General features: G+C 41.2%; 2 pseudogenes across 2 annotated transcripts; one reads left to right on the forward strand and one right to left on the reverse strand.

Annotated features, from left to right (window-relative positions):
* The first annotated feature begins 1327 nt into the window (after positions 1 to 1327).
* Positions 1328 to 5098, forward strand: LOC143560392 (putative receptor-like protein kinase At1g80640; annotated as a pseudogene). The gene is made up of 10 exons (XR_013140113.1): positions 1328 to 1504; positions 1718 to 1886; positions 2284 to 2535; positions 3322 to 3454; positions 3553 to 3616; positions 3915 to 4011; positions 4087 to 4189; positions 4271 to 4389; positions 4481 to 4570; positions 4653 to 5098. The product of XR_013140113.1 is annotated as a putative receptor-like protein kinase At1g80640 (transcript).
* Positions 5099 to 6191: 1093 nt separating this feature from the next.
* Positions 6192 to 19743, reverse strand: LOC143560391 (ATPase 9, plasma membrane-type-like; annotated as a pseudogene). The gene is made up of 13 exons (XR_013140112.1): positions 19693 to 19743; positions 19298 to 19417; positions 19108 to 19206; positions 18472 to 18924; positions 18054 to 18380; positions 17849 to 17968; positions 17656 to 17778; positions 17029 to 17439; positions 16463 to 16924; positions 7331 to 7383; positions 7069 to 7242; positions 6471 to 6835; positions 6192 to 6379 (listed from the first exon to the last, which is right to left on the reverse strand). The product of XR_013140112.1 is annotated as an ATPase 9, plasma membrane-type-like (transcript).
* Between the last annotated feature and the right edge of the window lie 3727 nt (positions 19744 to 23470).

A 23470-nucleotide genomic window follows, 5' to 3' on the forward strand; every position in this document is an offset into this window, starting at 1 on the left:
CACATATCATAATCATTATTGATATCTAGCTATCCAATCAAAAATTCAATAATTGAACAAATTCCATGGTTAATCATGACTTGATGATTATAAATAATTCGAAGAGACATGAACCATATCATTAGTTATCAAACAAACAAAACAAACAAACAAACAAACCATAACACCAACTAAACATGTTGGCGCCATACATCTCCCATCATCCCCTTTAACGCCCAAGAGGGCTTAGAAAGGAAGGTTCACCCCATTTCAGCCAATCACTTTTTTTTTCTATATCTTATTAAAACACAACACACTAGTTAAGGATGAGCATGTTAAAACTTCACTATCCATATGCCAGTCAGCGTGACGCTTTTAACTAGCCGTTGCTAGCCCAAACTCCTTCTAGAAGCTCTACAATATAATTCATATGAACGGTTTTCCATTTTTTTTCTTTCTTTTGAGTAGTTTATATACATTTGATGTTATAAAAGATTTGGTGTACCGTTTTTTTTCTATCAAAATATTTTGAAATATAATTTACCTAAGTTTTTTCTAAATAGTTATACACACACTTTTAAACCACAATTTTATTACCCTTATTTATTTTATACGTATTGTATAGGATGATAATGGGCCGTATAGCTCCAGGAATGGGCTTGCGTATTGGTCACACAGCACTCCTTCCCGACCAAAATCAAGCTCATACGGTGTGTATAGGTCTATACTCCTTGTATAAGCAGATAATTTTTTTTTTGCTAACGTCTATAGTCTTTATTTTCTCAAAATCTAACCACGTTTGCCCAAAAAAATATTCAAACATGTCATGTAGGGGGGCATATTGGTCTATATGGTGCATATAACACAACCTCCAGACAAGACGTGACAACATCGTATTGACATTTTAAAAATTAGGGCGTATACACCCCATAAGATCTATACTAGACGTATTGAAGGTGGTTAAGGTCTATATGACTCGCATAAATCTATACGAGGCATATTGTGCCTCCATACAAGATGTGACACAATCATATTGAGATAGATATACCTTATATTAACCTATACGAGGCTTATGAGGATGCCGGGTAATATCTTAAAGAAAAAAACTCTAATATATCATACTTACTGATTTTTTATTTAAAAAAAATCATATTAATAAAATCATATTATATTCATTTAACGTAAAATGCTGCATTTAATACTTTAGAGTAGAGACTTGGAATCATTTCAATTTCAAAAATTGAAAATCCAATTTGATTTCGAAGTAAAAAAACACATTGAATTTTGGGAATATCCTTGTCTCCTTCTTCTTCATCTCTCTTTCAAGAAACAATTTGTCTGCATAAAAATGGAGATGAATCTTCTTCTGCTCATCATACCCATTCTGGGTTTAATTCTCTCTTGCACCAATCCATGCGTCTTTCCTCCTCCACACCCTCCCCCTCTGGCTCACCCTCTTCTTCCACCCAGAAAAAACCCCCATTTTCTCAATTTCCCACTCAAATTGAAGCTATTCCTCCAGGTACTCAAACAAATTCAGTCTCAATTTTGATGATTTTACACACCCACATGCATTTTCAAACTGTTTTGAATGAACCCAAGTGGGTTTAGAGCTTTGGTGTTGATTTTGGTATTCGAGCTTAATGCAGTCCAACTGTTTGATGAAATGCCTCAATGAGTAATTTTTTTTTGTTTTTGATTTGTGAATGTTGATCAAGTTTGTTTGATAGACGCGGATCATCTGAAATCAAAGTGGTGCACCATGAAGATTTGAATAAGAAGATTCTTGTAGCATTATTGTTGCCTCAACTCTCTGGCTGCAATTTTGATTTTCTTGTCATGTTTATGGATCTATAGGTTTAAATACTCTAAAGCATCCAATACTGAAAAATCCCAACAAAACCAAGGTATTTTTTGTCTCTCTTCTTTTCCTGGATTATATGAGGGGTTTTTTTTTTTTGGATTATTTGGTGGTTTAGGATTTATAAGTTTTTTTTTAATTTAATTTAATTTTTTCTTTTTTTTTTTTAAATTTTGGAGTCTAGAAATATTTTGTGTTTTAATTTATAATTTTAATATTATTATTTTTGGTTTATTTTAGGGAAACAAAATGCATAATTTTTGGTTTATTTTAGGAAAAAGATGTATAATTTTTGGTACGGCTAACTCACACGTCCATTAATCATACTCCTAAATAAATAATTAGGTAAATTCTAAACCACCTACAAATTCAAAAAAACAATATTTATAAACACTGAACACACTTTTGATCTTGATCTAATATGTGTTTTTGCATACTCATATATGCTTCAAAAGGGTTGTCACTGGGTCCAATTTTGGATAAATTCAACCCTCTGAGAATGACTGGTAAAAAAAGGTTCGGTAACCGTGATCGAATACGCGTGGTTAGTGTCGGCAACAAACAATTTTCATGAAGACAATATCATAGGGCATGGTGCATTTGGGAGTGTATACAAAGCCTGTTTCAATGATCATTTTCTTGCAGCTGTTAAAAAAATCCATGTTTCAGGACCAGATGCTCATAGAGGGTTTGAGGTAAGTTTTCAAGTTTCAAAATGTTGCCTCTAAACGAACTTAATTCAATAAATTCAACTTTTTGTCATTGTATGTAATGAACTATTTTTTTTTCATTTGGTGTTACAAACATATTTGATGCAATTGACCAAATGAGCAGGTTTTAGCCGGTCAGTTGAATCAAATGGTAAAGTAATAAATGTTTGTTGCATCAAATGATAAAAGTATAGTTCATTACACATGGTTAGGGTTGTTCAAAGAGCTTGGCTCGTCTAGCTGGATTGTTTAAATTAAAGCTCAAATTAACCCTGCTTGTTTATTATTTCACGTATTTTAATTTCTATTTATACACATTTATAATTATTTTTATTAAATTATTTTTATGTGTAACCATGATATATATTATTGATTTTTATATATAATAATTCTTCCGTAAATATATACCTAATACATTAAACAAAATTGTATAAGTAAAGTGCAAGTTTTAATATATATAAAATAAATTTTATAGTTTATTAATTATGCATTATGTGTATGCTAAAAAAATAATATTCTTTTCTATTTATTATACATCAATCTGTACATATATAACTTATTTTTGAATAAACGAGCTGGCTCGATGAGCCACGTGTGGCTCAAGCTTAACATTTCAGCTCAATAAGATAAAGGAGCCATGCCGCCAAGCCCAACCTGGCTCAGCTCGTTTACAGCCCTACGTGATGAGAAAAAACATGAAAGTTTGTTACATTTTGGTATGATAAACCTTCTATGAATTTTTATAAATTATGTCATATTTGCATTTTTCAGAATGAGATAAGTTGTTTAACCAGAATTCAGCATCAGAACATTGTGAATCTTTTGGGTTATTGCATACATGGTGAGACCAGATTTTTGGTCTATGAAATGATGCATAACGGTTCGTTAGAATCCCAGTTGCATGGTAATTTGTCTATCATTTCTGAATATAATAGAATTTTCTAAAAATGTTGACTGCTTATAAATTACCTTTTTGTGATAATTGTTTTTGGTACGATTAAGGTCCGTCTCATGGAACTAGTTTAAGTTGGCAGCAGCGAATGAAAGTTGCACTTGATATTGCAAGGTAAATTTAAGCTGTCCCGTTGTTGGAAACTTAGATATAAATCATGAATGCACTACCCATGACTACAAAAACAATGTATTACAATAATAATCCAAATCTTTAAACATACTGATTTAGCAAATTGTGTGCATAGTTTTTTATTTGACTTTTTGACCCGTTTGAGATAAAATACTGTCCTGATCGGCCCATTTATAAGTAAACGAATTGAAATTGCCATCTTTAATCCTAATAAAATTTCTTTTTAATTTTGGTGATTCTTGCTAATTAATAATGTGTCTTTTATATGCTTTCAATATAGAGGACTAGAGTATCTTCATGAGCGTTGTACCCCGCCTGTGATACATAGAGATTTGAAATCATCAAACATTCTCCTGGGTTCCAGTTTCAATGCTAAGGTAATACTTTGATGGCTTTATTTATTAGAATACACTTTGGGTGGCTTTTGACTTTGTTTGACTTTTTTTTTCCAGCTTTCTGATTTTGGACTAGCTATCACGGGTGGGATTCATGGCAAGAACAGCATAAAGCTTTCGGGTTCATTAGGTTATGTAGCTCCCGAGTATCTTTTGGATGGTAAGCAATACTTTATTTTGTGCTGACAATTTCTTGAAATTTTTATTATTTATATAAAAATAAAACAATGGATCCTTACAGGTAAACTTACTGATAAAAGCGATGTGTATGCGTTTGGAGTCGTACTTTTGGAGCTTTTGATAGGGAGAAAACCCGTGGAGAAAATGTCACCGTCTCAATGTCAATCAATCGTCACATGGGTATACGATATAATTCAATCATTTTTATTCAAATTGTCACCAAAACCAATATATCAAAATAACTAAAATACAAAATGCATTATGTGAACAGGCAATGCCTCAACTAACTGACAGATCAAAGCTTCCAAATATTGTTGATCCTGTGATTAGAGATACGATGGACTTGAAGCACTTGTATCAAGTTAATACAATTCTATTATCACAATTTATATATAATATTTATTTTGTTCATATATGTTTAATATATTAATTAAATCTTACAGGTTGCTGCTGTAGCTGTGCTATGTGTTCAACCCGAGCCAAGTTACCGGCCACTTATTACCGACGTGTTGCATTCGTTAATCCCACTTGTACCTATCGAGCTTGGAGGTTCGTTAAGAGCAACCGAATCTTGATTAGTTCGTGTTTAATGTATATAGATTGCTGTTTTTAGGATGCACTTTATATCCCTTCAAAACTTAAAAAACTAATACATATCCTAACTCCAAAGTACCATGTTTGATGCACAAAGTACAATGTTGTTAAAGCATGTTTTGGACATGTATGGAAATTTCATGTTTTGGAGGGATATAGATGGAACACATCTGCATTTTGATTGGTAGTGTTATTGATAATTAATTAATTATTGGCTGCTAGATGCTGCATGCTATGTGGGTTGTAACACATGCAATGATGTGTGTACTTTTGTTTATGAAATTTAATGTAGCAACCCGGAAATAGTGTGACACTTTCACATGAATTATGAATTGCTATGATGATATTTTGTACTTTATGCATAAATATCTGTACCTTTGAATGGATGTGAGCATGAATGGCAGGGTGTCCCTTAGTTTCTGGAGTTCTTATCTGATAAAATTAATTGCTGAAAGTGAGTCAATAAGGATTAATGTAATAGAAAATCGAATACTTTCGTACCGAAAAGTTTTCCCAACTTAGTTTAACCGGTGTTTAAGTTCTTCCTCGGTTGGTTTTGATGAAAATTCTGGGCTATACTGTTGATTACAGTTTTAGAAAACAACTAAACCAGCTGGGTAAGGTGACCAGTCGATTTAACGGTTTGACAACGTGAAGTCGTGAACCAATTTATTTTCATAGTTGTGTTAAAATGATAAAGATGATTCATAGTTATAAATTATAATACATACGATATCTTTGAAAGTTATAATAATAATAATAATTAAAAAAAAAAGAAGGGTACGGTTTGGAGGGTTGGTTCCAAGTTCCAAGTTCAAAACAGAAGCGAGCCGCTGAAACCATCACAAGTGAACCTAACTGTTTGGATCTCAAACAGGCTGACTTGCTTCAATTTGGGTGGTTCTGTTGGTTTCAACAGTTTATAAATACCGCTAAGTTTCGGACTTAAGTATATATTACAGTCGACAAGTTTGTTTAAAAATGAAATGCATATAATTTTGATTTATTTATTTAATAAATATGGCCATTAAGATGATGATGAGGTGACGTTTAAAGTGTGTAAAAATAGTGATGTGAAGAGTTTTTATATATAACAGAGAGATTAATGTGTTACATCAAAGTCTACTCTTTTACACCAAGTCAACAAAATCCTTATCATTGATCTCAAATATTTTAATTGGTTTTTATGGCACTAAAGGGAAATATAATAGGTAAACTTTGAGGCAATAAATAGAATTAAGACTGAATAAATCAAATACAATGTTAGACTTGGACAAGAATATGAGATCTAAGTAGAGAGTAGCACATTGAATTTGCCTAACTGCAGATCAGGTATAGCCTGATCTCCTTTATCGGCTTATTCGCGCATCTCCATTATGATGATGATGACGACGATCTCCCGTGAAAAACAGACCTTCTCGAAATCATGCTTTCCTAATCCTTATTTATGTTCTTCTCCAAAATTGCCTTCCCGGTCACTTAAACCGTGTAGTGTTGTTGAATCGTTTCAATATCGAGACCCTTGAGCTTCACCACCGACTCCACGTGCCCTTTCAGAGTGTGAAGCTCCCTTAGCCTGTAAATGAAGACTGCATTATGAGCCAAGTCTCTACCTATTTGTCCCAACACGACTAACTTGACCCGACACATTAAGAAACAAAACTTACCTAGCAACCTCTGCGCGCCTCTTTGCTTGTTCAGCAAGTTCTGATAACTCCCTGTAGTCACTCTTGTCACCCAAGATTTCGTTGGCGGATGGTGCTTGGAGACCATGCAGGGTCCGTTGGGCCGAGGCCCATTGGGCTTCTCTCTCGCCCCGTCCATAGTCCTTTTTGCTTGTGAAAGCGGTCTTGTTTTGGAGCATGTTGTTCCATGCCTTGCCACTCAAGGCAAACCGGATGATGAATTTGAAGATATCTAACGGGAAATAGAAGATGATGCTATATAGCCAAATCACACCGGCCCATCCCCAACCGATCCCATGAACTCTCGCAAAGTCCCAATTCGCGTACACAGCGATTGATGTAGCTATCTACATCAAATGATTATTAGTTAGAGTTCTTGATGTAAAATATGTATACTTGAAATACGAAACTAAAGTTTTATAGATGTTTTTTGAGCGAGGCAGAGCCGAATCTCAGTGGATTGTGACAGCAAAGCCATTATCACTTGTATATACATCAAACAGGAAACTAAACTTTCATAAATAATTTGACTTGTTGACCAGCCCGCCCGATTTCCCAACTGTACTAATAATAAACTCACCAGTTGAGCAATAAAGAAGGCAGTGAGGAGTAAAAGACCGGGGCGTTCAACGAAAGACCAGCTTCTTGATCTTGTAACAAAAATGAGTGCTTGACTTATGATGCTGACTTGGAGGTAAAGTGCAGACATTAGCTCGTGTTCATTGTCATTAATCGGGTGCACACCAAATTTCACCTGTAAACACAATCATTTGTTAACATCATTAATTATAGCTGAATTATGATAGTTGTGAATAATGTAAACAGTCAACGGTTTATGTTACCGTAAAGAAGTCAGATTCCTTTGCTAACCAGAAGAAAACAACGGTCATAACAGCTAAATAAGTGCTGAAGAAACACTAACCGGACCCCGGACAGATTACTGGTAACCTGGGGGTTGGATAGCTGTTTCCCACGAGGGGTTAGACCCTTGGAAGATGGTTCTTCTGATAACCTGCAAAACAGACACCGTGAGCTCGTCACTGAGAAGGGGGGGGGGGTTCCTCCTTGTGACCACCCTCCGGCGTGAGAATCAGACTAGATTGCTCTTTAAATATAAAAGTATATTAAGAGATTGCTAGAGCAGATATCAGGTATATTATGATGATATAAGATAATGTAATGTTGTGATCAGATGATCATACCATTTGGGGTATTTATAGCCGAAGGTAGGTTTCCAAGGAGGTATGGCCGGCTGCTACAATGTTCCTGTTTATCAACAGTAGCATACGCACGTGCCCTGCTGGTAGTTGGTGGGTAGGCAGCGGCTGATAGTGACCAGGCCTGCTGTGTACTATTTCCTTTCCACCAACTGCCGGCTATGCACGTGGTATGACAGTAGTTGGTGAGTAGGCAGCGGCTAATAGTGATACAGTACAGGAGCATGCTGCTCGCCATACTGTATCGGTGAGCTGTCGTATCTCTGATCAGATCTTTCGCCCATACCTCGTCAGGTACAGTAAAAGATCCTTCAGTATACGGACTGGCTTATTTGGGCGGGAGTATTCCCCCTCCCGCCTCTGTGCGGGATTGCTCCCGGCTTGGCTCATTCCTTCAGGTGACACTGAATGATCGAGAGCTAAGTGCCTTGTGCGTGTAGCCATGCTGCGCGGGTGGCCTTCCCTAATGGCTTGTATCCGAGGCTGCGGGGACAGGCGGAGTCCTTCACCATTGGGAGGCATTTCCTGAGGGACCAGCTTGCGTACTGCGTGTAAGGACGTCACGTCTCTGAGCATGGTTGGTTCTGCGGATCCAGTTGGTCTCTGCGCAGACTTCCCTGTTTAAGGTGAGTCTTGCGGGTCCAACTAGGCTCTGCTGGGACCTACCTCTTCAAGTTCCCCCCAGTCCGATGTTCTTCTCATGAGTGTTTAATAAAGTGAGGTGAACTTTTGGACTTGAGCAAAGGGTTTTGAAAAGGGGTTTGTAAGGTTTTCCATGGGGATTCTTTCCGCGGAAGTCCTTGTCACTTGCAGAAATGCCCGAGTTTCCTGCTTGGTCTTTGGGTATGATGCGGGTAGGTCTGTAACCTCCTCGCAAGTCAGGAGCATTGAGTCCCAGTTGTATGGATTTTCCATGAGGTTTTTGGTAGTTTTGAACATAGTGATCAATTATGTTAAGACCACCAATTCCATCCTGGAGCTTCAAACAACGTAGTTCTCGACGTTCCCGCTATGCGGGGATGTTATTTCCGTTTCCGCAAGCATTGCCCAGAAGATCCTTCTTGGTTTCAATTCCCAGCGGAGCGCTAGGTATGTGAAGGGTTTTGCCTTAACACTGTACCTGCGCTCGTCTTACGGTTACTTTACTTACAAGGTATTCCTGGCGTCAATTCCCTGCGGGTGCTAGGTATGTGAAGGGTTTTGCCTGAACACTGTACCCGCAGCCATCTTATAGTTACTTGGTTGCCGAGGTACTTGGCTTCAATTCTCTGCGGGTGCTCGGTATGTGAAGGGTTTTGCCTTTACACTGTACCCGCATCCGTCTTACGGTTACTTGTTTGCCAAGGTTTATTTGGCTTCAATTCCCTGCGGGTGCTAGGTATGTGAAGGGTTTTGCCTTTACACTGTACCCGCATCCGTCTTACGGTTACTTGTTTGCCAAGGTTTATTTGGCTTCAATTCCCTGCGGGTGCTAGGTATGTGAAGGGTTTTGCCTTTACACTGTACCCGTATCCGTCTTACGGTTACTTGTTTGCCAAGGGGTAAAGGGGTATTTTCCCGCTTACTTTTTAATATTTTCGAATTTTGAATTTTGAAATTCGAAGAGTTGGTGAAAAGATCAGAACAGTCCAAACCTCTGAAACGTCGTGCGACGGTTTCTTCTGACTGTGTCAGGACGTGCAGGAAGTTATGGTGACGTGACAGAACATGGTCATTCCAGTCGCTTTTTCAGGCGCGTGGGCGCGATTTTTCGGGCGCGTGGCCGCGAAATTACTGGCACACGTCCTTTCAACAGCTGTTGCCAGCTTGCTTTTTGCCACGTGTCATAGTTTCATTGCACATTCGATTTCTCTCTCCTCCGCATTAAATTCACCGCATTAATTGCGATTACTATATAAAGGGGGAGAGGGTAATTCACACTTTTCACTTCTTCTCTTCATCTTTAAGGCGATTTCCGGCGAATACTCCTTTATTCAATCGAGCATTCTCTCGAAATCGTTCTCTTCTTTCTCTGCAAGATGTCTTCTCGTGATGCTGAAGCTATAGCTGACGACAGGGGTACTGCTGGCGAGTGCCAGTGTGCTCTGCCCGGCGATCAGTACCGGTATGTTGTCAGGAAGTTCATGCTCGATCATCTCGAGCCTGAGTTTCCTGAATCCCACCAGACCGTGTATGATGCCCCCAGAGGCAAGATCGGGGTTTATGCTGCATTTTTTGTCTATGGGAATCTTAGATTCCCGTTGACAAAATTTGTTTACCGTGTCCTTGAGAGGCACGGTGTTCATTTGACCGAGCTGCACCCCATGGCGATCGCCAAGATTCGCCATTTTGAGTGGGTGTGCCGGATTTTGGGCATCGAGCCCCATGTGGACCGCCTGATGACCTTCTATACCTGGAGGTGCATCCAGGGGTGGTACACCTTGACGACCCGTATTAAGGGTCTGAAGATTTGCGACACCGAGCGCAGTCTTCGCGCGTGGAAGCAGGAATTCTTCTACATTTCTGCCCGCGCCATCCCCCTTGCCATGAAGTTTAAAAATGGCCAAGCGATACCGAGCCTTCACGCCCCCAACTACCAGGAGGCGGAATGGTTTTCGAAGATATCCCGGATCCAATCTCCGGTTTACCGGTTTGCGGAGTCCGGGATGGTCATGTTAGGGATGAGCCGGGTGTGGAAGGATGCGTCCCAGGTTCCCATCCTTCTCGAATACGGTTTGAACTCTATTCCCTATGGTATGTCTTGTCTTTCTTTTTGATACAAGTTTGTCTTCTAACTGTTTCTTTTCTTTCAGAGGGAAATAATTTGGAGTCGCTTCTGTTCCCGCGGGAAACCGACAGTCCCGCGCGGATGGGTACTCGTGCTCTGGACGAGGGCGAGTTGCCCATCCTGGAGCAAACGGCGGATCGTTTTGTGGAGGTCTATCCGCTGGGCCACGAGATCCTGAGCCACCGTCGGCCAGGTAAGGCGATATTCTTTCCTCAATCTCTCAATGCTGTACCCGCTGTTGGAATTCTTGACCTGTCTTCTTCTGAGGAATCCTCAGATGCTCCTCCATTGGTGCGGAAGAAGAAAGCTGCTGCCGGCGGGAAAGGGAAGGAGAAGGCCTCCACGGCTGGTCCGGTGGTTCTATCTGACTCGGAGTCAGATAGTGAAGAGGTGGCGGGGAAGCCCGGTGGTGAGAAGACCACTGTTCCGGAGGCTACGACCGTTACCTCCGGAGAACCAACGAAGACGACGGTGACCGGTACCAAGAGGCCGGCTCCATCGGGTTCCTCCCCGCCCGTCCGTACGTTCAGGGTCAAGAAAACCCGTAAGTACAATGATAATGTCTTTGCAGATTTATTACTTCTTAAATTTAACACTTTCTTCTTTGTGCAGGCGTGGATGTTGACGCATTCCGGGGTGAAGCGCAGGGGAGTACCTCCCCGCCAATGACGGTAGGCTCGGTCAGCCTTCCTGAGGCGTCGACCCAGGCGCCTGCGCCTACATCCGCTGGTCCAGTTGCTCGTTCCTTTGAGCCAACTGTTCCGGCCGAGATGACGTCGCCGCCGGCCGTGAGTGCGATTTTTACAGCATCCTTCACGGAGCCGGCGGTTACTGCTGCTGCTGAGGAGGCGGCGACCGCGGCGGCGACCACAACGGCGACCACGGCGGCTGCCACCATGCCCGCGCCACCGGCACCTACGGCCGGACCATTAGGTACGCGCAGGGCTTCCCGCCGATCTTTGCCCCCTTCCCGTCTGCCTGACCTGTTGGATGGATTTCCTTTAGGTTCAGGTGATGGGTTTGGCGGCTATCGGCCTGTCATTGACCCTACAGGTGCGTAGGGTTCTTTTCTTTTTCCCTTATGTTTTTTATCATCTTTTCCTTACTGCCTTTGTTTCTTTTGCAGTGTCGGATTCCAATGAAGTGTATGTTCCGCGATGGAACATACGCCGAGGAACAACCCTTCGTACCCCTGTGGAGTGCGTGGACTGGGCTCGCCACGCTGCTCCTCATGGTGCGTTGGGGGAAGCCATGGCTAGCTACCAGGAGGGTAGGCTAACCAATGAGCTTCGGGTTCTCCAAGCCCGGATGCAGCCGCGCGTCGAGCTGCTTTGTCGTGAAAACGACAAGTTGAAAGCAGCTCGCGCCAAGGACGTATCTGAGGCGCGTGCTCTCCGGGAGGAGAACCAACAGCTGGCGGCAGCTGCCGCCGACAAGGAGAAGGCCTTCAAGGCCCTCGAGGTTGAAGTTCAGGCGCGACTCGAGGCCCGCTCAAAGGCTGCCCAAGCTGTGAATGAACAGCTTCGGCTGGCCAGGGAGACTGCGCGAAACGCAAACGAGAGGGCTGCCAAGGCTGAAGCCGTTGCTGAGCCTTTGCGTGTGGAGAATGAGGAGCTTAAGGCCAAATTAGAGGCTCTCCAACGCGCTCATGATGCCTTGGCAATGGAAGATGCCAAGAAACTCCAGGAAATCTTGGACCAAAGAGGGGTGCTTGACCACACCGAGCGGAAGCTTAAGGGCGTCGAAGAGGCTGCCGCAAAGGAAGTTTTACTTGCCAACCTTAACAAGAGCGAAGCCGAACGCGCCCATAACGAAGCCCAAGCTGCCCTCCAATGGCTTCTTCGAGAAGCGTTGCCTCAGGTATGTTTAGCTTTATCTTCTCGCTTTTCTTTTGTAAGAAAAGGTTCTAATACTTGTATTTTTTCTTTGTAGGTTGTGCGTCGGGTCTTTTCAGAGACCTCTTACGATGATGCTATGACCGCAGCCCTCAACGCTTCTCATGAGGATGGGGAAAAGGCCGGCTTCCTGCTTGGTCTAGGGTTTGTTGAGAAAGGCGTCCCGCCTTCCAACTTCCCTTTGTTCGATGTGGATACCGAAGCCATTTATGACCAAGCATTGAACCAATACGCCGCCTTCCCGCATCCAGTGGTGGAAAAGGTGGACGAAGTAGCTGCTGCTGATGATGGGTTAGCTGTCCTCAAAGCGTTCCTCGAACCACCCCGTTCTTCTGACGGAGCGGGTCCAAGTGGAAGCGGCCCTGAAGCTTGATCCTGAAGATCCCTTCCCATTGCTAAGACTTGTATAGTTTTATTCTTTTAGGCGGGTAGTTACCCGGCCATTCTTGTAATATATTCTTGAAATATTAATCTTTTTGCGTATAAGATTGTTATTTCCTTCTTTGGGTTCATTGCTTTATAAACTTATGACTTGCATACTTAGTTTAAATTAGCAATTTTCCAAGTGTTTAGAATAAGAACCTTTGAACGTGGTTGATAATGGGTTAAAGTTTCGCTTCCTCCTTCGTGATTGTGCGGGTAGAACCGTCACTTGCACTTGGTAAAATGGCTAAACTTTAACCTTCATCTGACCTGCGTGTAGGTTTTCCTTTTCGAAATTTCTAAGGCGTTAAGATAAGTTAACCTTTGAACGTGGTTGATAATAGGAAGTCTTGCTTCCTCTTTCGTGATTGTGCGGGTAGAACCGTCACTTGCACTTAGTAGGATGGCAAAACTTTACCCTTATCTGACCTGCGTGTAGGTTTTTCTCACCTTTTGAGGATTTTGTTTTGAACCGTTCGACGCGCAGTTGTCGATAGGTTAGTGTTCGGTTTCCTTTCATGATTCATGCGGATAGACTGGCACTTTCATTTAATAGGATAATTGAACTATTCCCCTTCAACCGGCCTGCGTGAAGGTTTGTCAAGTTATTGGGTTCGTGCGGGTAGGACCGCCTTCCCACGCAACGACTTCACGTAATGTGAACGCCGTCGCCGGTGTTGCATAGTTTAACCGTTCGACGCGCGGTTGTTGATAGGTTATTATTCAGTTTCCTTTAATGATTCATGCGGATAGACCGGCACTTTCATTTTTGGGTGCTGAACTTTTTCCCAAACTGACCTGCGTGAAGGTTTGTCACGTTATTGGGTTCGTGCGGGTAGGACCGCCTTCCCATGCAATGACTTCACGTAATTATGCGGTGAAAACCGGCATATTAGTGTTCAGAAAAGTATGAATGTAAAATCATCAGCTTCGATGTTCTTAAAGAGAATCATTTCCATTAGAAGTGGCTCTTGGCCTTTTCTTTACAAGTTGGAATTGATTTACATGCAGACTGTGTAAATGAGCTCCCTTCCATGTTGGGATGGGAGTGCCATCGAGCCGATACGCACCTGGTTCGGGATCTCGTTCTTTACGCAGCATGTAGTCTCGATTTTGAAGCTGGAATTGATTCGTGTCTTCCCCAGCTGAGGTTCTATACGCACCCGCCTGCTCAGCCTTTATTGTGCCACGAGGTGCGCGAGCGTCCCATCTCTGACAAATGCTTCGACCATGTCCTTTACGTCTATGCATTCTTCAGTGTTGTGGCCTTTTGTCTTGTGGAAGTCACAGTATTTGCTCCGATCAGCATCGTGACGATGTCGGATTATTGGAGGCTTTGGCCATGGGAGCTCTTCAGTGGCGAATATCTCAGTGACGCTTTTGGTGAGTGGCGTCCATCTGGAGTTCCGGTGCGACCGTACATTATCCCTTCCGCCCACTCGATGTTGCAAGCCGGATGAGGTGTCAAAGTTTACCCTTGACTGCCAAATGCCTAGCTTTCGCTTTTTATTTAGTCTGGCGGTGAGGACGTTGTCTTCTCTCGTCTTCTGAGTGTAGAGGTTTGTGCTCTGTGGGAGATCTCTACCCAGTTGCTTCTCTGTTTCCGCATAGCGTTTTGCTGCTGTCATGATGCCATCCCATGTGGATGGCATGCCATCTTTACCCGTTAGGGTGCGGATGAGCTCTGGGTCATGTGCGCCCTGGATGAAGGCAGCGCGAACAAGATCTTCGCTGATATTGCCCAAACTTAGCTTCTTTGAGTTGAAGCGAGTGATGAAGTTTGGCAGAGATTCATCTTCCTCTCGTATGCATTTGAGGTTTGTCCATTGCTCCTCGGTATACTTCCGTTGCTGGCTGAAGTGTTGGCTAAACTTCTGTTGGAAGTCTGCCCAGTCGTAGATGTGGTTGACCGGTAGACGATCAAACCAAGCTCTAGCAGCCCCGACAAGCGTCATTTGGAACATGTAGCACCACGTGGGTTCCGTCCAATTGCTGACGGTTGCCCCTGCTATGAACCTGTTCAAATGATCGTCTGGATCAGATAAACCGTCATATGTGCCTATGTTAGGCATTTGTTTGGCACTCTTTGGGGCGATTGCTTCCGCAATGTCCCTTGCAAACTTGGACATTCCTGCATTTGCAACGTTTGGTCTGAACGTTTTGGAGAAGTCTCGTGGACTTCCACCTGTGCTTTTTGGTTTGAAGGCTTGTCCAAAATGCCTTTTCGGTTGGGATTCCGTCTCCTTACGCTTCCCTTTTGCCCTATGGCGAGGGTTCGCGTCGGAGTCGGATTCCTCCGAGTCATCCTCCCAGTACTCGAATTCGTCGGCCTGTTGCAAGGAACGCAAGCGTTCGTCCAACTCAGCCTGGAATTCCTTTTGTCGTGCCTCCGCCCATGCCTTAACTTCATCGAGAGTCTGGCGGGGGAGTCTTCGTTTCTCAAACTGGGTATCGGTGGATCCCAGTAGGCGATCATTTACTGCACTTGCCCCAGCTTTGGTAAGTGGGGTAGTGTTCGTAAAATTTACTTCACTTGCCCCGGCTTCGGTAGCCGGGGTAGTGTTCGTAAAAACTGTGTTGCCGGTATTCCCCCTAGTAGCTGGGGTTGTGGTTACCGGAATTTCTCTAACCATCTTTGTAGAAGTTTGAAAAAACTGGAGAAAAATAAAGTTCTAGCTTTATGCACGGATGGCGCCAATGAAGAAACACTAACCGGACCCCGGACAGATTACTGGTAACCTGGGGGTTGGATAGCTGTTTCCCACGAGGGGTTAGACCCTTGGAAGATGGTTCTTCTGATAACCTGCAAAACAGACACCGTGAGCTCGTCACTGAGAAAGGGGGGGGTTCCTCCTTGTGACCACCCTCCGGCGTGAGAATCAGACTAGATTGCTCTTTAAATATAAAAGTATATTAAGAGATTGCTAGAGCAGATATCAGGTATATTATGATGATATAAGATAATGTAATGTTGTGATCAGATGATCATACCATTTGGGGTATTTATAGCCGAAGGTAGGTTTCCAAGGAGGTATGGACGGCTGCTACAATGTTCCTGTTTATCAACAGTAGCATACGCACGTGCCCTGCTGGTAGTTGGTGGGTAGGCAGCGGCTGATAGTGACCAGGCCTGCTGTGTACTATTTCCTTTCCACCAACTGCCGGCTATGCACGTGGTATGACAGTAGTTGGTGAGTAGGCAGCGACTAATAGTGATACAGTACAGGAGCATGCTGCTCGCCATACTGTATCGGTGAGCTGTCGTATCTCTGATCAGATCTTTCGCCCATACCTCGTCAGGTACAGTAAAAGATCCTTCAGTATACGGACTGGCTTATTTGGGCGGGAGTATTCCCCCTCCCGCCTCTGTGCGGGATTGCTCCCGGCTTGGCTCATTCCTTCAGGTGACACTGAATGATCGAGAGCTAAGTGCCTTGTGCGTGTAGCCATGCTGCGCGGGTGGCCTTCCCTAATGGCTTGTATCCGAGGCTGCGGGGACAGGCGGAGTCCTTCACCATTGGGAGGCATTTCCTGCGGGACCAGCTTGCGTACTGCGTGTAAGGACGTCACGTCTCTGAGCATGGTTGGTTCTGCGGATCCAGTTGGTCTCTGCGCAGACTTCCCTGTTTAAGGTGAGTCTTGCGGGTCCAACTAGGCTCTGCTGGGACCTACCTCTTCAAGTGCCAAGAACAACCCCGGTAGCAAAGATTTCTTTCAACTTCCATGAATCTGGGAGCGGTGAAGGTTTGACTTTTTCTTTAGAAATAGTCATAATAGTTCCATCATTAAGGATTGCGATAATCAAAACCATAAAAGGCGAGAAGTCGAATTGCCATATAAGTGCAATCAACATGAACCCGAGCACAATACGGATGGTGATAGAGACAGCATAAATGGTGTAGTTTTTCATCCTTTGAAAGATTGCTCGGCTGGTCAAAACTGCACTAATAATCACACTGAGTCCAGGCTCGGTCAACACGATATCGGATGCACCGCGGGCTGCGTCAGTTGCGTCAGCAACTGCGATACCGATGTCGGCCCGTTTTAATGCAGGTGCATCGTTCACTCCGTCTCCTGTCATTCCACATATATGCTTCCTCTCTTGTAGTTTCTTCACAATTTCATATTTGTGTTCTGCCAAAAAAAATCATAAATGTTAGCAGCATACATAAACAATAATAATAATAATAATAATAATAATAATAATAATAATAATAATAATAATAATAATATTTTACCAGGGAAAACTCCAGCAAAACCGTCAGCCTTCTCAATAAGCTCTTCAATTGGTATATCAGCAATTGATGAATATTTTGGCCCAAAAGTGAAGAAGAAGGATACATGTTTGTTCCCATTCCGAGCCTTCAGCCTGTTTCCTTGCCAATGGCTAACTGATCACCCGTGATCATTTTGACATTGACTCCAAGGTGTAGTGCCCGTCTAATGGTTTCAGCACTGTCGTGTCTTGGCGGGTCAAATAGTGGCAGTAGACCCACAAATATCCATGGGCTTCCCGGGCTATCCTTTGTTTTCTCGGGTACTGTCTGTTGGCAAACAGCTAGAGAACGAAGACCACGATCAGCAAATTTATCAATTATGTTAAACACTTTCTTCTTCTCATCATCCTTTAGGTTGCATAGGTCCACAATCTGAGATATTTTGAGATGACATGTGAATATAAAATGAAAAAAAAAAGATTATTATGAAATATGAATGACAGTTATATGCAGCTTTGCATTTAACGGGTCAAATATGTAGAAACTCGTTTAAAGCGAATTTTAATGCATAAAGCCTTGCAAATCAGTTTATTTAAAAAGTAAGAATATAATTGAAATAACACAACTCTTTTAATCTTATTTAAGTACCTGCTCCGGTGCACCTTTGCTCGCTCTATGCCAGTTTCCGTTTTGATCGATGTATGTCATAGCTGTTCGTTTCTCCACTGGATTAAAGGGGAGAAAATGTACCTCAGTGACCCCTGCTCTTGCCTGCATAATAAAAGAAGTATTCAAGGTATTATTATTATTATTGTTGTTGTTGTTGTTGTTATGTTATTACCTCCTTTGGATCTGAAAGCATTCCTACAATACAAGCATCTATTGCATCTTGATTTTCCACTCTTGAAGCCCTTGCTCCCATTAGAATAACTTGATCCTTATCCATGTCCTTTGGAAAAACCTGAACAAAAAAATGTTTGCGGGTCAGCCTCGATTGTCCCAACCCGTTTCAAAACCGAGCCCTGATGTTTAAACTTTTAACCAACCTCAATGAGAGTTTTGTCAACTGTGAGTTTGTTGAGTGTGAGAGTGCCGGTTTTGTCACTACACAAAACATCCATTCCAGCCAATTCTTCAATGGCTGTCATTCTCTTGGTGATTGCACCTTGCTCGGATAACTTGTGGGACCCGATCGCCATGGTGACTGACAAAACAGTTGGCATGGCAATTGGGATTCCACCAATGAGTAGAACCAGTAAATTGTCAATCCCGTTTCTATATGTTCGGTGCTGAATCGGGTACATCACGACTATTTCAATAATGAGACCGATCGCGATGGAGCATATGCAGAAGTTTCCGATTGAGGTCAACGCCTAACAAAACATTCCATCAAATATTGTTAACAAAATACTATTTGATCAGCCTAAAATAATATTATAAATCTGGTTTTTGTGACAATAATACCTTTTGGAAATGACCGACTTGATTCGTACTATCGACTAAATGAGCAGCCTTCCCGAAGAACGTGTGGACCCCAGTGGCGATAACAACCGCTTCAATTTCACCTTGTTTGCAGGTTGACCCTGAATACACACCGTCACCTGGATGCTTGGTCACGGGTAGCGATTCACCGGTCAATGCAGACTGGTCAATCTTGAGAGGATTGCCTTCTAGAAGGCGAGCGTCAGCCGGAATAATATCTCCCAATTTGACGCTAATCACATCTCCTGGTACTAAAATGGCTGCATCTTGTTCGTCCCATTTTCCGTCCCTGATGACCTTTGTTTTCGGAGCAAGACCTGCCATTAAAGCCGCTGCAGCATTGCCTGCATTGTTTTCCTCTATGAAACTGATAGTGGAGTTGATTATCAGCAATGTTGTGATTCCAACAAAGTCTTGCCAATCTGGAGGCTTTCCCTGCAGTTATGTCGTCTAAATCAGGCGCATATATGCATACATCATAGCATCAAGATAATACCAAAAACTAAAGTTGATTATCAGCAATGTTGTGATCATTAGTATCCGGTTTTGGTTCATTTGCTTTTGCTTACGATATTATATTAACGAATAATAACCAGTTAATACTAGTAACAGACATACCCCTCCGTTGGCTAAGACAATGGCCATGATTGCAGCAGCCTCCATGACCCAAGACAGTGGATTCCACATGAACCCCAAGAACTTGAGAAGCTTGCTTTCCTGTAATTTCGAGTATATTATTAATAAGATCTCATTAGTTTCATAAACAATAATATAAAAAATGACAAACAATATGTTGTTATCGATTTACCTTCTTCTCTTCTAGCTTGTTTGGGCCAAATATGTTAAGCCTCCTGTTCCCTTCTTCACTAGTCAGCCCCTCTCTTGTACATTTCAGCGTTTCGAAGACCTCAGTAACCGGAACAGTCTCCTGTACATACCAACCAAAACAAATTTTAATATCACCAAATCAATAAAATCTAATTATTCTTTTTTGGATAATAGTTATCGATTAATCACTGTAGTGTTTAACATGCAACAAGCTGTGCCGCTAGCCCTTTTTTGGATAAAACTAAGTCTTTTGAAAACTATATTAATTGATTTTGCGGTCATAGCATTAGTAGTTCGATAAAATGTTTGCATTCTGTAGACGATTACAATATATAGATTATTAAAGTAAGTTAAGGGAGAAGATATATAACAAACAAGATCCACATTTTCCTTCTTGAGTTCATCCCAACTCTTGCCGTCGGCCATGGTTGTGTGAGAGTGGATTAAAGGAATGGAATGTGAAGTGCATGCATGGAGGGAGCTGCTGCTATAATAATATAATAATAATAATAATAATAATAATAATAATAATAATGGAAGATGGGAGAGAATGAGAGTGAAACTAGGAAAGAAGTTGGAGCTTTTTATGGTGTACGTACATTTGTATTCACATCCGTTTTTTCTTATTCCAATCAACACAGCTTAACTCAAAATGACTTATGTTTCTGTTTTATCATATTGTTACATTTTATTAAACTTTTGGATACAACTATTTGACACATGACAACGTAAACAATAAATAAGAGTTCGATCTTTTATTATAACTTGTATGTCACGATTAGATTATACATAGTGTTGAATGCATAATCAGAATATATATTCTCTGGTGTTTAATTTTGGGTTATTACTAGCGGGATATATATGTGTGTGAGAAGTTACACCGGATGGTGGGGAGTGAAAACACCAATGTAGCATACAGTGACCAATGTGCCATACTTCGACGACTAACCCTTGATATCATTGTCCCTCATGTAACTTGTTTAAATATACAATTATCTTTTTCGTATGTAATCATGAAATATCAATATATAGCTTAAATCGACCTTTTCAATGGGGCTAGATTTAAATTTTAATTTTTGGATTACATAGAAGAGGTTCTCAAATGTTTTAAGATATAATATAGATACAGAATTGTTTAAGCTTATATATATCGTCCAGACCCAGTAAATGCATATTAATTGTGATACGATATCAACAAATGTATTATATCAGCCATTGGTGGATGACATAAAGTGAATGATTGTACCAGAAAGGATTACCAAATTTAGACATATCTAATCAAGTTGCCTATATAAACATTGACATGAGCATTTTGTTATCAAGACATTATTCCTAGAGATATAGAAACATGCAAGTGCTGTTTTTAGACGTTACTACATTTATGTTTGGAAGCACTTGTTAGTGTAGCAAACTTAACGGATAACAAACTGAAACCACGTGTACGTACGTAAGTACACTCCTAGCTATTATTGGAATGCATATCAAAATGAAAGTTGTTTGACCAAGTTTTTGCATGTATTGGTTAAGAATCTTTCATTTGAAGATGTTATTTAAGTGTAGCTAAAAATGGGGTTTAAGATAAATTTCTTAAATCATAGGTTATTGATGATGAAAAAAATGAGTCTGATTAGGCTATTCTAACTAGAGGTGGCAATATGAGTGGGTTGGGTTGGGTTGGGTTGGGTTGGATTTGAATGATGGGTTAGGATGGGTTTAGGTCAGGATGAATTTTTAAAATAGAGGGTTAGGATGGGTATGGGTCAAGATGGATAAAGTTAATCCATCTTGACCCAAGTAAAGGTTAAAATGCAAAGGGTTTTAAAAACCCCTCAAAAAAATATTCAAAAAATTTAATAAAAAATTAATAACTCAAAATATAAATCAAAAACGCAAAATGTAAAGTAACTAAAATGTCATCGCTGTTGTCCTCGATTCATAAAAAAAAACTCGGTTTAGGCTCGGTTTTTTTTTCGGTTCATTTTTGCTTTTTTTTTCGTTTTGGTATCTATTCGGTTTCAATGTTTTCGGTTTTTATTCGGTTTCGATTTCTCGGTTTCATTCGGTTTAGGATGGATATAGGTCAAGAACTCAAGATTGGTAAAGTTAACCCCTGTCTTGAACCAAGTAAAGGTTAAAATACAAAGGATACAAAAACCCCTCAAAAAAATATTCAAAAAAATTAATAAAAAAATAATAACTCAAAATATAAATCGAAAACGCAAAAAGTAAAATAACTAAAATGTTTCCCCCGTATTCCTCGTTCATTAAAAAAAAACTCGGTTTTGTCTCGGTACAAGTTCGGTTTTTTCTCGCTTCGGTTTTTCTTTTGTTCATTTCGGTCGGTTTCGGTATATGTTCGGTTTCGATTTCTCGGTTTCTATTCGGTTCCGTGGGTTTTGTGAAATAAAATTGGATAAAACTTGCTTTAGCCCATTCTAACCCATAAAGAAACCCATTCTAACCTATAACCAAAACTCACTAGTATTTTCCCAACCCAGCTTGACCTTCTTGCAAAATTCTTTTGATCCATCCTGACCCATCTTAATTTTAAAAGTTATCCAAATTGGCCCAAAACAACCCAAATGGGTTTGTTTTGCCACCCTTAATTCTAACTAAGTGACGAAGCTTAGATTTTTATATAGAATGGCTAAAGTCATGGACCTTGTTTTGAGAAAAAAAAGGGGAGGGGGTTTCAATACATATAAAAATTATTAGATGAAAACACGCATATTTACGGTACGGAGCAAAAAAATTTTATTTTTGGGGTGGGGGTGGATTGTTTCCCTTTTATGCCTCACCCTTGTTCTAACTTGCTTTTTCTTGTTTAGAAATATTTTTTTAACTCTTAAGTCTTAACTAGGGATGAGATTGACACAACACCCATACTTGTATCTGATTGTACACGTAACGCTTACAGGTTTTGGCCTCACGAGAATGAAATGATGCGACTAGATACTGGGCCTGCATGACTCAGCCTTAGAGTTTTAGGGGGTGTTTGTGTGAGCTTTTAAAACTTGCTTATTTGCTTGTTTGTTTGTTGAAAAACAAAATGTGTTTGGCAAAGCTCCCTCAAAAGCTTCAAATTAAAGCTTTTAAAAAGTTGATTTTGCTTTTCAAAAAGCAAATTAGCAAAAAAGCAATTTTAAAAGCTCATCCAAACACCCCTTTAGACTTTTAGGTTGGTTGGAGGTAATGCATTTGAGAGAATGGATGGACAAAGAAATAAAATGAATAATTATCATTTCTTTGTCCTGTTCGGTTAATCTATGAAAATGAAATTAATTATTACTTTATATTGTTTGGTATTCACAAAAAATATAGGAATGAAATAAATTGATAAAAATACCCAATCTCAAAATAATTTTTTTTACCAAAAAATAAAATAAAAACGCAATGGTAACAGTGGTGGTCGCGGTGACGAGGATGGTAGGGGCGGTGGTTGCGGTGGGGGTGGTAGCATTGATGGTCAAGTGGTGATAGTGATGGTAGTGTGGCGGACATGGTGGTTGCGATCAGGCATCGACACTGGTGGTCAGGCGACGATGGTGACAATGGTTGTGGTGGCTACGGCGATGATGGTGGTGGCGATGGTAGTGCGGTGGTAAGGTGGTGGTGGCGTTGGTAGAGGTGGTGGTTAGCTGGTGGCGGCGGTGGTGCGGTCAGGTGATATGGGTGGTGGCTATTGTTGATAAAGTAGGTGAAAGAGGAATGTGATGAAAAAAAAAAGGATTGGAGAAATAGTTTTGATGGAATGGATTCTATGTGTAATGGTTGATTATATGTCATTAACCAACCAAACATCACTTTTATCAATCCCTCACAATAAGTCATTTCATTCCACCCGTTAGAGATGTACAAAACTAGTTTTTTAACTGACCAAACCGGTTTGATTTTTGCATATTTCAAACCGGTTTGGGGTAAATCGGTTCAGTTTAGAAATCGGTTTAAGCATAGAACTAGCCAACCTGATCCAGACCGGTTCGAGTCAGTTTTATTGAAAAAAAACCCAAACTACTATGCAAACCGACGGTTTAATTCGGTTCGGTTTTTGATTAATCAGTTCCAAACCGGTTTTTTTACACCTGTAGCACCTGTGATACCAAACAAACGCACTCTTATTTCCCAAACTGGGCCGAACCACTAGGCTCATATG

Source organism: Bidens hawaiensis, unplaced genomic scaffold (genome assembly GCF_021521415.1).
Source record: "Bidens hawaiensis isolate Kalapana, Puna unplaced genomic scaffold, B.hawaiensis_p1.1 tig00020328_1, whole genome shotgun sequence".
Taxonomy (NCBI): domain Eukaryota; kingdom Viridiplantae; phylum Streptophyta; class Magnoliopsida; order Asterales; family Asteraceae; genus Bidens; species Bidens hawaiensis.